The sequence below is a fragment of the Pteropus medius genome, unplaced genomic scaffold (assembly GCF_902729225.1).
Source record: "Pteropus medius unplaced genomic scaffold, Ma_sr-lr_union100, whole genome shotgun sequence".
In the NCBI taxonomy this organism is placed as follows: Eukaryota; Metazoa; Chordata; class Mammalia; order Chiroptera; family Pteropodidae; genus Pteropus; species Pteropus medius.
Genome location: NW_024340849.1, coordinates 29,295,846 through 29,302,819, shown reverse-complemented (window position 1 = coordinate 29,302,819; position 6,974 = coordinate 29,295,846).

Genomic DNA, 6,974 nt, shown 5'->3' with positions numbered 1-6,974 from the left:
ATGGGGATTTAGTATATGAAAAGGATATCATCTGAAATTAGTCAGGGAAAGATGGACTATTTGATAAATTGTGTGGTAACAATGCGACAGCCACCTGGAAAAAAAAAGACTACATCAGGACAAATTCTAAATGGATCAAAGACTTAGGTATAAAAACAAAGAAATAAAAGAACTAAAAGAAAATAGAAATTTCTTCTATAACCTGGTAGTAAGGAAGGCTTTTCTAACCATGATAAAAAAAAATGATGAAACCATAGAAGAAACAATTAACAAAATTGACAAAATAACAAAATATAAAAATAAAAAAGTTCTGGATAGAAAAAAAGACACACACACATACACCAAAAAAAATAAAAAATAAAAATATATAAATAAGGGAAAATCATTCACAAAAAATAATAAGGTCAATAACCTATTTTAAATTGTATACAGTTACTCTTGGTCGCATTGTTTAGAACAACAAAAGACTAAAAACAACCTAAATGAATGTATATCAAGAGGAGGCTAATATTATGGTTTAATAAATTTTACATGACAGAATATTATACAGAAAAAGCTCTTTAAGAATATGGAATGTTAGTTTTTTTAAAAAAAAAAAAGCAAAGTGAAAGCAGTACATGTGCTACCTTTTGAGTAAAAAGGATAAAATAAGAAAATGTATTAGACTTGCTTTTATGTGCACAAAGAAACTCTGGAATGATACCTAACAGGCACTTGCAATGGCTAACCAGAGGATAGGCAGGTAGGTAGAACTAAGATAATTTTTCATTTAATATCTATTTTTTTAAAGAACGAATTACCTTTTTGAGATATAATTCACATAACATTCACCACGTTAAACTGTACAATTCAGTGGATTTTAATATACTCACAAGACTGTGCCACCATCATCACTAATTCCAGAACATTTTCATCACCCCAAAGAGAAACCCCATATATACCTGTTTTTTGAAACTTTCAAAAATTTATCTGTTAAAAAGCTTGAGTTAAAAACAAATTTTAAGCATATTAGGAAAAGATTATTTTATTCATTTTAATCTCTATTAAAAGGCATCCCCGAGCAATTCTTTTTAGACTGAAAATATTCTGGTAAACACTTTTTAATCAGAGACTAGGAATTTTAAGATGCTGCAAAGAGCCCAAGTCAAAATGCTAAAAGATGACTTCCCAGTCAACGATCCAAGAAGTTATTTAAAATTTACCTTAATATAGGAATTATCAAATATTTTAGAAAATTTTAAAGGCATTAAGAACAGAATCTTATGAAATTCTGAGATCTAGAAATGCCACACTTTTTTAAAGACACATAAAATATAAGAAAATTATAATGAAAGTGAGCAATTAGCTGGGGAGAGAAAGGGGCTTTTGCAATACCAAGGTGACAAGGAGAAAATACCAAAGATCTACAGTTTATTACAGTGGTAACCTAAAGCTTGAGAGAAATATTCCAGAAGCTCATTGTCTGAGTATATGTATACTCTGTTTATTTATTCACTTATACATTTATTTGCTTATTTTATTCATTCATTCATTCCAGGCTGGCAACCCGCCCTTTTGCTTTAAACAAAATAAATTTAAAAGTAGAAGAGAATTATATAATCAAAATTTACAGACCTAAAAAAATGAAAATCAATTTTAAAAAGCAGTCCTTTACAAGAACATTAACCTAAATTACAAGAAGGGAAACCACACATTTATGGTATTGGTAAGCGATCATGAAAAGCAAAAGTGGTAATTCCTAAAACACTGAATATTAAATCCAGAGAAATTATATACATTTTCACAGCCTCTAGTCATTTCTGTCTAAGCTTTAGTTATTAAATCATTTACATCTTAACTATGGAAATAGTAAACAATTTTTCTAAATTTAAGTCTTTTTCCTTGGGAGAAAGAAAAAGGAGGAAAATTTATAATGAATAATATACATTTTAGATAGAAATCTAACAATATAAAGCTATAGTTTAAATATTTGTTATGGGAGACATATTTGTCAGCTATAAACTAGTGCACCTATTATTTAAACCTGTATTTGTCAGCTATAAACTAGTGCACCTATTAAACAATATTTATGTTAATCTGCTTTGTCGTTTATTTCCCATAATCCAGTTGGGGTTTGGAGTTCCTCCTCCACGTTCTTAAAGCACTCTGCGCATATTGTACCTTATTCTGTTGTTCTAGATTTCTGTTGTTGTCTCCGTGTCATCCCTCTCAACAGGTTGCCAGGAGGCAGGACCCTGTGTCTTTTAGTCAGTGTGGTAGTCACAGGACCTAGCAGTGTGCTTGGCTCAGTGCTGCTTAATAAACATTGTTTATTTAATTAAATATCAAAAAAATTTAGGTGTCGTAGCACACATTTTATATATTAACGACATTTTAAATATCCAATTTTTTCATTTAGGCCAAAGTTATTGAGTTTTCATGTATGTCATCACTTTTATAAAGCTATGACAAATTTGCAAGATTGATAAGTCTAAGAGAAACTGAACCTTAGCAATTTCATTATAAAACTCTCCAAGGCTAATTTTCTTTCTATTTATACAACTCTAATAGAGTTTACTCTTTTACAGCACCTTTGTCTTCATGTAACTCTGTGGAAAGCATTCCAGACTATTTGATTGCTTAGACTGTTATATTATTTTTTCCTTATAATTTAAGTATTTAATTAAATGTTGAAAATCCAAATTTTTTATGTTCAGAAAGTGGTAAATATTAGCCGGAATGAGTAATTATACTGCTAGCTAACTCCACTGGGATCCTACTGCAGCTGCCTTGCTTTATCTGGCCAACAGGTGGCAGCATGCTCCAGGGAAACATCTCAAGAATCCTGTGACTTTTTCCTTAGTAGTATTCAGAACTGCCAAAGAACTGTTGGGCTGTGAAATGCAGGGTAAACAAAATCTGTTTACTCTATTTCTTCTAGCCAAACTATTTCCAAAGCAGTAAAAGTCATTGTATGATTTCAACCATTTTACAGAGATCCAGTGTCACCACTGTTGCTAATTATCACCTTTTTGTTAATTCACAACAGGTATAACACCACAACTAGCAAGGTCCCTGCCCAGCCAGAGAGGAGAGAGGTAAAGGACCAAGGGAAACTTGGGAAAAGAAGAAATTGAAAAATGCTTGATCTGGAACATCTCTCATATGCACATTTGATAACCTTTCAATCTAATAAACATGATAAATAATAAATATTGATATAGTTTTACTGTTTATAATACTAACCCTTTCATATAACTATATTATTAACAGATACTAACAATAATTATACAATTACAAAAACTAATGAGGATTTTAAGGTCGATTGATTTAGTCATTCTTTGTATAAGTAAATGCTTCAGTAAAAATGGAAGAATTTATCCCAAGGCATGGGTACTTCTGTTTAGACCGACATTCAACATCTTCCTACATTTTATTATACCTGTAGGATGTTACTAGCATGTGATCCTTTTATACACTAAAATTACAGTAAAATGTTGAGCAAGTTAGATTTAACAAATAAACAATTACTTCGAGTTTTTTATTTTGTTTGTTTAGATTCAGTCATTAGCAAAATGCATTTCTTTGTGTGTTTTCTCAATTTTATTTTATTCTGCTATGTCATCATGCTTACCTACACAAACAGTTAATTAATAGTATCTCTGATTTTAATGCTTTATCTTGACATGCTCTCTAAAAGGTTATTATTTGTATGCCTAGTTTCCATGCAGTTTCCTAGGAAACTGAGAAATCAGTTGTTCTTTAAGCTGACTATACATGTTTAACTGCAAATCATTGACATGAGACTTGCTTAAATTATATAGGAAAGTAGCTGGTAAACCTAGAAATGTGTCAAGTATTAGTCAGATAATGACCTTGAATTTCAAATGAAACTTGGAAACTTTTGTAGCATATCATGTTCTCCTGCACAGTCTTAGCTAGGGCTCTGTTGGCTCTGGCCACACAGCACCGGAAGAAGTAGAACCACTTATCACTCCAGGTCTATAATATAGTTCCTGAGTTGGTGAGTACAGGAGCAATTGTTAGATCTTTCCATACCCCAGATGTATGCAGCCAGTCTAGACTTCTGTTAAATATGTCAAAGTGATTATGACAATGATGATATTAGGTTGGTTTGCTAAGAAACCGAATATAGGAAATTCACCAGATAAAGAACTAAATGGTAATTAAAAGTATGTTTTAAGGATAATTTCTAAAAATAAGTACTTTTAATTTTAGAAAGAAATGAATAGCATGCTCAATAGTTCGCTAGGTCCAAGGAATATTAACATGAACCAGCCAAGAGAAACAAGTCATAACAGAGCCCTTCCTAGCTAAGGAAGGCGTCCCAGGGAACACAACATAAAATGGCCTTGAAGGATGATGCAGATTTCAATCAAAAGCAAGAAGGTCATTAAAGACAATGATCAGAGCAAAGACAGGAAGTTGTACAGAGTAGGGTGAGAGAAATGGCGCATCAGCTTTTGAGCCTGAGTACACAGTAGGGGTCGGGGGATGAGAGGGCAATAGCTTTAGCTCAGAAGGGGAAAGATGCTGAATGGCATGGTAAGGGCGTGCACCTTATATTCTGAAGATATATCAAGGCAGCAAAGACATATAAGTAATTACATAATCAGATTCATGTTAAGACTCTGGGAGTAATCTGAAAGACGCACAGGAATAAGAGGGCAGATAAAAGGCAAGATCCATTAAGATATTATAAGAAAGACCCCTCAAAAAAGGCCTAAAGAGTAAAAAAGATAAATTCGAGCTATTTCAGACGATTACTCCAAAGGATCAGAGTTTTAAAATGACCAGTTCTTCTCGGTCTCTTATACTCATCCTAAAATTTATTAATCATGGCAGAGTGAGGCAAAAAAAAAAAAAGCAAGCTAATACAGTGAGACAATTATTCTATAATTGTTTCACAATAACAATTCATTATAAAATTAAAAATGGAGAAGAGTAGTCAAATTGGATTGGGCTGTGCAAATGTTGAAACACTGGTGGGCTCTCCAGGTTAGATGTTCACACAAATTGGAAATTAAGATTTGGGACTTGGTAGATGTACTGTTGTGATGTAATAAGAAATACATATTTGGTCTCCATCCCCAGTTCCTGGCACAGACTGAACCCTTAAACTGTGGGCTCTGCGCTAACTCTTGGTAGTTAATGTCAAAATTGAATTAAATTGTAGGACACCCCATTGGTGTCTATGGAGAACTAGAGAAGTGCTTGGTGTGGAAAACCCACACATTTGACATCAGAAGTGTTATGAGTAGAGAAATAATTTTCCTTTAGTAGGTAAGTCAGGAATAGGAATGCAAATTTGAGGATCATTTATGTATGAGTAGCAGAAATCACTCCCTAGAGAAGGCATATACATGGAGAAGAGTGTTGATTAACTTGGCAGAAACCTGTGTAAGTAGGTAGCAAAGAGGAGCTAGCTAGGCAAAGTGTAGATGGAGTGGTAGAGAAAAAATAGTGCCCTAGAAACTAATTTTTTTTTAATGGATAGGTTGTCAACAGTGACAAATGCTAGAGTTCACAAAATGATTGAGAAGAGGCCATCGGATTTAGCAACGAGGTCCCTATTTTCAAAGGTTCAACTTCAGTGGAATGGTAAGAGGAAACTAAATTGCATCAGGTTGAGTAATAAGAAGAGTATGTATCCTTATCACCATACTTCAATAATTTCTGAAAACTATACTTTAATATAAAAAGAAATTATAGCTTAAAAGTTTTTCAATATACTCTTTTAAAGGGAGTGGTATTATGCAGCACACTTAGAATGTGCAAAATGTGGTAACTGTGACTCTTAAAGAGGTGAGCATCAGCTGTCTAAAATGTCACTAAGAAGAACACCTCGTTTCCCCAACAGCAATATAGTTTTGTTTTTGATGTTTGTTTTTTATACTGTACTTAAAGCATAAGCAAAATAGAGTAGTAGTAAACCAGCACACCCAGTGTGAAATAAATCCAGAATCTATACATCAAAGGATTAAAAACTGAGATACTCAAGAGACTCAAAGAAAACAATATTTTATCTTTAATATATATTTTTTCAGAATTAAATTAAATGTCATTCCTACATTAATCTAAGCCATAGTGTTCTTTAAATCATTTACTAAAAACAAACAAAAAAATTAGAGTTGCCACTCCTGCTTTGACCCTAGAAGTAGATAAGACATTGGTCATATTAAATTGAACTTCAATTCAAACCACTGTCAAATACTTCTTAGTATCCTGATGAGAGAGAAACAAAACCATTTGCAAAAGGAAATTTGTCCTTACACATCTACAAAGCAAAGCCATCAACAAAGTGAAAATATTTCTGTATTTGATTTATCTTTCTGCAAAAAGAGAAAACTAAAATTCAGCTGCCATAACTTCCCTTTCAAAACCTATTAGGCTTGGCAACTAGCCAATCAGACAAAAACACAAATCCAAAACCCAAGGAAACTAAATCTGGTCATATTTGATTTTCTGTGGCCAAGTGACTCAATTTCCCATTTCAAGGTAAAACCATAGGACATCTTCACCACCACCAAACCACCAACCCCATCACTTTTTTTCCAATTCTAAATTATTTAACTCAATATGAACATCAGGCCTTTAGGCAGCTGAGGATTCCCCTCTTCAACATGAGGGCCGTGGCTTATAGTTTATTTTTTCTTTAATAAACTCATAATGCTTTTTGGACATGAAAGAAAAAAGCTTTTTTTGTTGTTTAAATAGTTCATTCAAGTCACTCAGGGAGGTGTCTTACAGTAGGAATCCCAGTAGACTAAGGTCTATAAGCACAAAAATGAGATTTTTGTCAGTTTTATTCTCTGCTGTATGCCCAGCCCTTAAAACAGTCTTTGGTACATGTGGACATCTGGACATAATTGCTTAAAGAATGGATCAGAATCCACATGTCAGATTCTGAAGTGTATACTATTTACCATATCACAGTTTCCCAAACTATTGATAATAAGAATAATTTGGGATAT